This window comes from Saimiri boliviensis, chromosome 21 (genome assembly GCF_048565385.1).
Source record: "Saimiri boliviensis isolate mSaiBol1 chromosome 21, mSaiBol1.pri, whole genome shotgun sequence".
NCBI lineage: Eukaryota > Metazoa > Chordata > Mammalia > Primates > Cebidae > Saimiri > Saimiri boliviensis.
This window is the reverse complement of record NC_133469.1, coordinates 26,323,103-26,334,102: the sequence shown is the minus strand read 5'-3', so window position 1 is coordinate 26,334,102 and position 11,000 is coordinate 26,323,103. Positions and strand designations below refer to the sequence as shown.

The following is an 11,000-nucleotide window of genomic DNA, read 5'->3' as shown; positions in this document are numbered from 1 at the left end:
TTAAACAAATCCAGCAATATATAAAAAGCATTTACTATACAGCATGACCAACCAGGATTTACCCCAGGAATGCAAGATTGGTTTTGCATATGAAAATCAATCAACATAATATAACATATAGATAGAATAAAGAACAAAATTCATGTGGTCATCTTAATAGAGGCAAAAAAAAAAAAAAAAAAAAAGCATTCCACAGAGTTTAACACCCATTCATGATGAAAAACAAACTCTCAGTAAACTAGGAATAGAAGGTAGTTTCTTCAAAATGGAACACCTGCAGAAATTCAGCTGACATTATATTCATAGCAAAACCTGATTGCTCTCCCCCAGTATCAAAAACAAGACACCTCTATTCAGCATTGTACTGGAGGTTCTAGTTAGGCAGTTAGGCAAAAAAAAAAAAAAAAAAAAAAAAATTAAGAGCATACAGTTTGGAAAGAAATAAGGGCAAACTCTCTCTATTCACAAATTACATGATTTTGTATATGAAAACTCCCAAGGAAGTACACTTAAAAATGATTAGAACTAATGAAAATTCAACATGGTTGCAGGTACAAGATCAATATACAAAATTAATTACATAATTTTGTATATGAAAACTCCTAAGGAAGTACACTTAAAAATGATTGTAACTAATGAATGAGTTCAACATGGTTGCAGGATACAAGATTAGTATACAAAAATTAATTACCTGATTTTGTATAAGAAAACTCCCAAGGAAGTACACTTAAAAATGATTATAACTAGCCGGGCGCGGTGGCTCAAGCCTCTAATCCCAGCACTTTGGGAGGCCGAGGCGGGTGGATCATGAGGTCGAGAGATCGAGACCATCCTGGTCAACATGGTGAATCCCCGTCTCTACTAAAAATACAAAAAACTAGCTGGGCATGGTGGCGCGTGCCTGTAATCCCAGCTACTTAGGAGGCTGAGGCAGGAGAATTGCCTGAACCCGGGAGGCAGAGGTTGCCATGAGCCGAGATCGCGCCATTGCACTCCAGCCTGGGTAACAAGAGCAAAACTCCGTCTCAAAAAAAAAAAAAAAAAAAGATTATAACTAATGAACAAGTTCAACATGGTTGCAGGGTACAAGATCAATGTAAAAAATGTATATTGTATCAATATACAATATACAAAAAAAATTATTAAAAAATACATATACTAGCTATAAACCATCCAAAAACAAAATGGAGAAAGCAGTTTCATTTACAACTACATCAAGAATAAAATACTCAGGAATAAATTTAGCAAAAGGAGTGCAAGATTTGTGCACTGAAAATAAAACAGTGTTGAAAGATGTTAAAGACTTAAATATATGGAAAGACATCCCATGTTCATGGATTAGAAGACAATATTGTCAAGATGGCAATAAACATCTTCATGCAGCTCAAACTCTACATGTTGGAAACGAGTTTGTCTTTTCCCCATATCTGCACTTTCTCCAATGCAGCCTGTCTCTGGAATTGGTTCCCCTTTCATTCACCTGCTCGAGCCAGAGAGTCACCCCTGGCTCCTCCCTCCAAAGGTCTCCATCTCTTTACCTCTCTGCCACCAACTTGCCTGCTTTGCTCTAGCAGTGTCCTAGTGGATGTTCCTGTCTTACTTTTATCTTCCTAGCAGCAGGAAGCAAATCTGATCCTATCACTTCCTTGCCTATGCTTCCAGGGACATAGGTCCCCAAAGTATATAAGGCCTGCTGGTCAGGCCTCCAACTGTCTCTATTCCACTGTTCTCCATGCACATGCCATATCTCAGCATCCTCAAACATGCCTTGTACTCTTGCCTTATGTCTTTTCACACATTTCTGTTATCCAACCAACTGATCCTCCCTTTCCCTGACTTTGAGGCTAGATGGAGCTTTCTGCTCCGCACTCTTGCAGTGTACACACTGCATGATGGGCCAGTGTGTGAACTGAGTGTCAGACAGGGCTGCTGTAGGCCTTGTGCCCCTCCTGTTTGCTAGGTTCCCTTGCCAAGTCTCAGTCTACAACTCTGTAAAATACATCTAATTCTTATCCTCCACAAGGGTGGTTCTGTGGCTTGAATATGATAATGCACTTACCCTGGGCCTGAAAATAGCAGTATACATGAAATGCTGGCTACTGCTGTGATTGCTTGTTTTCCACCATATACCATATACTCTGGCAAGAAGTTCCCATGTGCTTTGTTCAAGGTTGTTTGGAGTTCAACATGGTGGTTGGCACATATTAGTCACTCAGAAATGTCAACTGAAGGATTAGGGCAGGCGTCCCCAAACTTTTTACACAGGGGGCCGGTTCACTGTCCCTCAGACCATTGGAGGGCCGCCACATACTATGCTACTCTCACTGAAAGAGGTGCCCCTTCTTGAAGTGTGGCGGGGGGCCGGATAAATGGCCTCAGGGGGCCACATGCGGCCCACGGGCCGTAGTTTGGGGACACCTGGATTAGAGAAAGGATGAGGGCAGGTCATGTGAATATACATTCAGAGTGTGATTCTCATGATGACATAACTTCAAGCAACCTGGAACTTTTCCTAAAGACACAAATCATTTATTTTGGACTGGGAAGAAGAAAGGTGAAGGAGAGGTTTAGGGAACGCCCCTATGGAAACACGCCTCAGGAGTGGCCTTTGTCTGATAGCTCAACTGGATCTAACCTATGGGCCCAACTCCCTATAATGTCCCAATGCCAGGCAGGCTGTGAGTGTGACTGGGGAGAGCTGGCCTGGAGGGAGTTTCCTCTTAACCTGTCCTCAAGGGATGCAGCACAGCAGAAGCTAAACAGAGTTGAGTTGGGGGAGGCCTGTCCTACTAAGGCAGAGCCTGCCTCAGTACCACTGAGGTTCAGGCAGGGGCCAAAGCTTCCATCCCTGGCACCTGTTGCACCATGGCCTGTGTGGTCATCAGTGCTGGGCAGCACCTATAGGTGAGCTTTCCCTGCAGGGGTTGGGTGGGGCTTCACAACTTGGCATCTTGGCCAGCAGGGCCATACCTTGGAAAATAAAGAGAGAATTGAGCAATGGAAGTTGGGTACATGAAAGAATTGGTGAGAGTGAAGTAAACACAAGCAAAAATTCCAAATATATATAGAGATGAAAAGCCAAAATTAAATTTAAAGTGAAAGTGTTTATGCAGTGGAGCCATTTGGAGAAAGTGACTCATTTTGTAAAGGAACAGATGTTCTCATTTGCATACTTTCTGTAACGGCGAATGGACTTTGCTCTGTCCTGCCGCATGGCATGTGTGCACTGTGGCTGGTAGCCCTTGATGCATGATACCAAGGGAGCACTTTTATTAATGTAATCTTTGGCCCTAGGCCCGTGGGTCTCCCAGTAGGAAACACTTTGTCTCTGTTCATGATGAGGGAGCCTGGGGAAGCAGCAGCTCTTCCTCCTCCTGGACGGCCCCAGCCCAGCTGCTTCAGGCAAAGTAGATGAGGCCAAGGACCTTGAGCATGATCAGGTTGATCTTGCAGATGCTCACAACTCTCCTCCACTAGGGGTTCTCTGACATGTTGCCCTACTCTGTACCTTCCGTCTTCTCAGCAGCCTCTACTTTCTCAGCTGCCTCTTCCAGGGCCAGCACCCACGCACCTTACAACATGTCAACATGCTCCACCTCTTCAGTTGCCTTTGCTAGGGCCATTTTGGGGCCCTCCTGTCTCCAGCCCATAGAACATGTCCCAGATCATCGAGATGCAGCTCTTGGTCTCCTTGCCTACATCTGGAACAGAGGCAATAGGCAAAGGTCAGGAGGTGGGCAGGCCACGGCACAGGAGGGAAGCGTTTGTAGGGACTGACATCTCGGCCTCCACGGGTTGTGTGAAGACCCATGGGCTTGCTCCTAATATGAAAGAACTGACCTCAGCATGCCCAGATTCCCTCAACTGGCTGGTGGAGGTGGTGGTAAAAGACCATAGCTCTTTCTGGGATGCTGCAGTAATTGATCACCCTTCTTTGTCCCTATAGGTCTAGGGCAGATGGTTACTGATCCTCTGAGCATGTCCCCTCCATGCTCCAATCACTGCTCTTTGGAGGACAGAAGAAGCCTTCCCTTTGCGTCATGAAAATAGATACCATTCTCTTTGGCAACCTCTTGGGGAGTGCCTTCTTGAGGCAACTCTCAGTTTCACTGCTTTACCCACAGTAAGGCTGCCCTGGGGCCCTCGAAGGCACAATTGGTGCTGTCCAGGAGAGCCTAGGAATCATGAGAGGGTTGCCATTCACTCCTCTAGGCCAAACTAGGGGAAACACCTAACTGAGGGGCTTGAACATCACCCAGATGTCCATGCAGCACGTGCTGGCTTGTCCTTGTGGCCTGCTCACTTGGCTTAGCACCATGGTCAGCTCCTGGGACTAGTTCCCTCTTGGATGACAGGACGATGACCCTGTTTTCAGTCAGAGCAAGCTTCCAGCAGTGTGCACTGTGATGTCTTTTGATGTCATCCCACTGGGCAGCCTCCATGCCAGTATCTCCTGGGTTCCCACTCCTCAGCAGAGGCTGAGGAGGAAGCAGAAATAAGGGGACTCATCGGCCAGGGACAGAGGAACCCCTGTTACAAGGGAAGGGCCAGGAACACGGATAGCCTATGCCAGGACTGCGAAGTTCTGAGCACCACACCCTTGCCTCTATTTTCAAATGCCCATTAATTATACCATTATCAACTTCTGAGACCTCAGAGGTCTGGGAGCCAGTCTGGAAAAAGCAGTTGGTCATTCAACCCCACAGTCCAAAGGCACAAATGCCATCCCAAACAGCAGTTAAATAAAGTTTAACCTGAAGTTACCTCCTTACATATTTTAAGGTTGTCCTAAAAGTTTCTCTGTACATAATGAGCTATAACCTAAATGGAGGCGTAAACAGACTGTAACCTACTCTTCTGCCAATCACTGAGTTTTGACCAATTAAAGGGGACGAGTTCAAACCATGTTCAAATAAGGCAAATGCTAGGCTGTACACAACCTGGCCATTTCTTTACCTCACTTTTGTTTTTTTGTATGCCACTTTCTTTTTTCTGTCCGTAAGTCGTCTTCCACCATGTGGTTGTACTGGAGCCTCTCAGCCTATTCTGGCTCAGGAGGCTGCCTGATTCATGAATTTCCTTTGCTCAATTAAACTGTTACATTTAATTTGTGTTTTAAATTTATTTTTAATTTTTTAATTTCCATAGGTTCCTCGGGAACAGATGGTGTTTGGTTATATGAGTAAGTTCTTTAGTGGTGATTTGTGAGATTTTGGTGCACCCATTGCCTGAACTGTATACACTACTCTCAATTTGTAGTCTTTTATCCCTCATCCCCTTGCCACCCTTTCTTTCCCCCAGAGTCCCCAAAGTCCTTTGTGTCATTCTTATGCCTTTGTATCTTCATAGCTTAGCTCCCACTTATCAGTGAGAACATACAATTTTGGCTTTCCATTCCTGAGTTACTTCACTTAGAATAATAGTCTCCAGTTTCATCCATGTTGCTGTGAATGCCATTAATTCATTCCTTTTTATGGCTGAGTAGTATTCCATTGTATATATGTATCACAGTTTCTTTATTCACTCATTGATTGATGGGCATTTGAGTTGGTTATATATTTTTGCAGTTGCAAGTTGTGCTGCTATAAACATGCATGTGCAAGTACCTTTTTCATATAGTGGTTGATTTTCCTCTGGATAGATACTCCGTAGTGGGATTGCTGGATCAAATGGTAGTTCTACTTTTAGTTCTGTAAGGAATCGCCACACTGTTTTCCATAGTGGTTGTGCTAGTTTACGTTCCTGTCAGCAGTGTAGAAGTGTTCCCTGTTCACCACATCCACACCAACATCTATTATTTTTTGATTTTTTGATTATGGTCATTCTTGCAGGACTAAGATGATATTTCATTGTTGTTTTGATTTGCATTTACCTGGTCATTAATGATGTTGAGCACATTTTTCATATGTTTCTTGGCCATTTGTATATCTTCTTTTGAGAATTTTCTATTCATGTTCTTAGCTCACTTTTTGATGGGATTATTTGCTTTTTCTTGCTAATTTGAGTTTGTTGTAGATTGTGGATACTGAGTTTGTTGTAGATTCTGGATACTGGTTCTTTGTTGGGATTGTGAAGATTTTCTTCCACTCTTAGTTGTCTGTTTACTCTGCTGACTGTTCTTTTGCCATGCAAAAGTGCTTTAGTTTAATTAAGTGCCAGGTATTTATCTTTGTTTTTATTGCATTTGCTTTTGGGTTCTTGGTTGTGAAATCCTTGCCTAAGTCAAGGTCTAGAAGGGATTTTCTAATTTTATCTTCCAGAATTTTTATAGTTGCAGGTCTTAGATTTAAGTCCTTGATCCATCTTGAGTTGATCTTTGTATAAGGTGAGAGATGAGGATCCAGTTTCATCCTCCTACATGCGGTTTGCCAATTATCCTAGCACCATTTGTTGAATAGGCTGTCCTTTACCCACTTTATGTATTTGTTTGCCTTGTCAAAGATCAGTTGGCTGTAAGTATTTGGATTTATTTCTGGGTTCTCTATTCTGTTCTATTAGTCTATGTGCAGACTTTTATACCACTGCTATGCTGTTTTGGTGACTATGACCTTACAGTATAGTTTGGAATTGGGTAATGTGATGCCTCCAGATTTGTTCTTTTTGGTTAGTCTTGCTTTGGCTATGTGGGCTCTTTTTTGGTTTCCTATGAGTCTTAGGATTGTTTTTTCTAGTTCTGTGAAGAATGATGGTGGTATTTTGGTGGGAATTTCATTGAATTTGTAGATTGCTTTTGGCAGTATGGTCATTGTCACAATATTGATTCTGCCCATCCATGAGTATAGAATGTGTTTCCATTTATTTGTGTTTTCTGCGATTTCTTTCAGCAGTGTTTTGTAGTTTTCCTTGTAAAGGTCTTTCATGTCCTTGGTTAGGTATATTCCTAAGTATTTAATTTGACTTTTTTACAGTTGTTGTAAAATGGGTTCAGTTCTTGATTTGGTTCTCAGCTTGGTCACTGTTGGTGTATAGGAGAGCTACCCATTTGTGCACATTAATTTTGTATTCAGAAACTTTGCTGATTTCTTTTTCTCAGTTCTAGGAGCTTTTTGGAGGAGTCTTTAGGTTTTCTAGGTATGCAGTCATATCATCAGCAAACAGTGACAGTTTCACGTCCTCTGTACTGATTTGGATGCCCTTTCTTTCTTTCTCTTGTCTCATTGCTCTGGCCAGGACTTCTAGTACTATATTGAAGAGACGTGGTGAGAGTGGGCATTCTTGTCTTGTTCCGGTTCTCAGAGGGAGTGTTTTCAGTCCCATTCAGTATTATGCTGACTGTGGGTTTGTCATAGATGGCTTTTATTACATTGAGGTATGTCCCTTGCATGCCAATTTTGCTGAGAATTTTAGTCATAAAGGGATACTAGATTTTGTTGAATGCTTTTTCTGCATCGATTGAGATAACCATGTGATTTTTGTTTTTAATTCTATTTATGTGGTCACATTTATTGACTTGTGTCTGTTAAACCATCCCTGCATCCCTGGTTTGAAGCCACTTCGTCATGGTGGATTATCTTTTTGATATGCTGTTGGATTCAGTCAGCTAGTATTTTGTTAAGGATTTTTTGCATCTATGTTCATCAGGGAAGTTGGTCTGTAGTTTTCTTTTTTTGTTACATTCTTTCCTGGTTTTATTATTAGGGTGATAGTGGCTTCATAGAATGATTTAGGGAGGATTCCCTTTTTATCTATCGTGTGGAATAGTGTCAATAGGATGGTACCAATTCTTCTTTGAATAAAATTCTGATAAAATTCAGCTGTGAATTCATCTGGTCCTAGACTTTTTTTGGTTGGTAACTTTTTTGTTACCATTTCAGTCTTGCTAGTTGTTGCTAGCAAGAATTAGATAGCATGAGCTATCTAATTCTTCCTGATTTAAGCTAAGAGGGTTGTGTCATTCCAGAAATTTATCCATCTCCTCTAGGTTTTCTAGTTTATGCATGTAAAGGTGTTCATAGTAGCCTTGAATGACTTTTTGTATTTCTGTGGTGTCAGTTGTAATATCTCCCATTTCATTTCTAATTGAGCTTATTTGGATATTCTCTCTTCTTTTCTTGGTTAATCTTGCTAATGGTCTATCAATTTTATTTATCTTTTCGAAGAACCAGATTTTTGTTTCATTTATCTTTTGTATATTTTTGTTTCAATTTTATTTAGTTCTGCTCTGATCTTGGCTATTTCCTTTCTTCTGCTGGGTTTGGGTTTGGTTTGTTCTTGTTTCTCTAGTTCCTTGTGGTATGACCTTAGACTGTCTGTTCGTGCTCTTTCAGATTTTTTGATATAGGCATTTAGGGCTATGAACTTTCCTCTTAGCACTGCCTTTGCTGTAATCCTGGATGTTTTGATAGGTTGTTCACTGTTGTCATTTAGTTCAAAGAATTTTTTAATTTCCACATTGGTTTCATTGCTGGCCCAATGATCATTCAAGGGCAGGTTATTTAATTTCCATGTATTTGCATGGTTTTGAAGGTTCCTTTTGGAGTTGATTTACAGTTTTATTCCACTATGGTCTGAGAGAGTGCTTGATATAATTTCAATTTTCTTAACTCTATTGAGGCTTGTTTTGTGGCCTAGCATATAGTTTATCTTGAAGAAAGTTTTATGTGCTGATGAATAGTATGTATATGCTGCAGTTGTTGGGTAAAATGTTCTGTAATCTAAGTCCATTTGTTCCAGAGTATAGTTTAAATCCACTGTTTCTTTGTTGACTTTCTGTCTTGATGACCTGTGTAGTGCTGTTAGTGGAGTACTGCAGTCTTCCACTGTTATTGTGTTGCTGTCTGTCTCATTTCTTAGGTCTAGTAGTAATTGTTTTAGAAATTTGGGAGCTCCAGTGTTAGGTGCATATATATGTGATATTTTCCTGTTGAACAAGGCCTTTTATCGTAATATAATGTCTCTCTTTGTCTTTTTTTTTGATGATTATAAATTAATGTAATTTACAGCCACAACATATCACAACAGTGCTTTCACTAAGTTACAACCCTAAAACCCTACCTTTTTACATCATCTAAGTAACTGCAAATAAATTTCTCCTCAATCAGTGCAGTCTTCTTTTCCTTTTAAAAGTTAGCTGGAGTTACTTAAACTAATTGTTAATACCATTCTGAAAGTATAAATATATTGTTTAGAATATAGAAAATGCTAACAAAGTACAAAGATTTTAATATTTTTTTTTTAATTTTCATGATTCAAGTAGAAAATTGTGCCAAGTAGATACATAACATGGTAAATGAGACAAAGGTTTAGAATATGAATTCACTAGATCTTTGCTAGCGGTACTCAGAAATTAAGGATTTCATAGGTGAAAAGATTTAGCTGAGAGTTCTGAACTTTTAGTGTGTCTTCTCACATACTTTCAGTGTAAACACTATAAACTTAACATGTATTACTACATTTTTTTTGCGATTAGTGAAGTGGAAGATACTTCAGTTAAATGTTCACACATAATTAAGTGTGCATTAACCTTTTTGAAAGGCATTTTCAACGGACACTGGTGGTTTTCCAGGAAATGTGGAATCTGTATTGCTGAATACCCACTCATAAATGCAGATATTGATGAAGTAGAATATTTGCATATTTGCTTTTCTTCAATCAGTTTTATTAACATGGGGGTCTAAGTGGATTTCAAAATAAAGACCATTTATACAACAGGACCGTTTTAATGTTTACAATAAATCTCTTGATTGCAGACACGTATGGCTGTTTGGTAGTATTCAGAAACAGTACATTAATGGCAGTTTTTCCAATTGGTGTGTAGTCCTCTAATGATATATTAAATTGCTGTCAAACCAGTAAGACTGCATTTATGCATCCATCATTTTCAGGATTGTTCGTAACCTGGGCATACTTTCCCCAAATAACGTTGCCTCCTTGTGTCACAATGCCCAATTCACTCACATTTACCTCAGTGACAGTACCTTTGGTAATAACACCCAAAGTTGTATACAGTGGGGATGAGGGATTCTTCTTTACACCAAGTATTGGTAGGCAAAGGGTGGCTTTCAGTTCAGGATGTGTCACATGGGCTTTCTTGAATCGCAAGCCCATTGGCCTTATGAATTTTTCATATTTAGGTGGTTTTCTTGTAAAGCCATCTCCAACAAAGCAGACTTTAGTAACCATCCTCTTCCATGCCTTCTTCTTTCTCTTTCCTGTTCGAATAACTTTTAATACTTCCGTTTCTCCCTGGGCACGGACTTTAGGCAGAGGGACTTCCCATTTTCTTGCCTTCTCTCTTTTCGTTTCTGTTTAATCATATTGGAAAGTACTTTAGCTTGAGATTGTCCTTCTGTGTCCAGCAGATAGGCAGGTAGTGCTCCCTGTGGAGTCTTCTGATCATTCCTTTGTTTGGTGTTTCTCTTTTCATGCATCTTGATAGTCTTTTTCATTTGTATTTTCTCAGCATGGCGCTGTTTATGGTAAAGCTTAGCTTTCAGACCAATCATTTTCTTTGCCTTCTTTGAACGTTCATGAGCCTCTCGACTTTCCTTCTGTCTCTTTTTCTCATGGTAATCCAAACGGTATCCATAGCGTTTATGATGTAATTCAATATATTCGTTCTGTGGCATGGTGATGGCCGCAGAGCCGCCGCGAGTGGCCCCTGGGGCGTAAAAATGCTCTTAATTTTGAGGTCTCTGAGACCCGTGAGCCAAAACCATGCAGCCTCTCTTTGTCTTTTTAAACTGCTGTTGCTTTAAAGTTTGTTTTGAACATATTTTAAAAAGCTCATCATCACTGGTCATTAGAGAAAAGCAAATCAAAACCACATTGAGATACCACCTCATGCCAGTTAGAATGGCGATCATTAAAAAATCAGGAGATAACAGATGCTGGAGAGAATGTGGAGAAATAGGAACGCTTTTACATTGTTGGTGTGAGTGTAAATTAATTCAACCATTGTGGAAGACAGTGTGTTGATTCCTCAAGGATCTAGAAATAGAAATACCATTTGACCCAGCAATACCACTACTGGGTACATACCCAAAGGATTATAAATCATT

General features: G+C 40.4%; 1 pseudogene; it reads right to left on the bottom strand.

The window, feature by feature from the left end:
- Nucleotides 1-9,773: 9,773 nt before the first annotated feature.
- Nucleotides 9,774-10,568, bottom strand: LOC101044452 (ribosome biogenesis protein NSA2 homolog pseudogene; annotated as a pseudogene).
- Nucleotides 10,569-11,000: the final 432 nt, after the last annotated feature.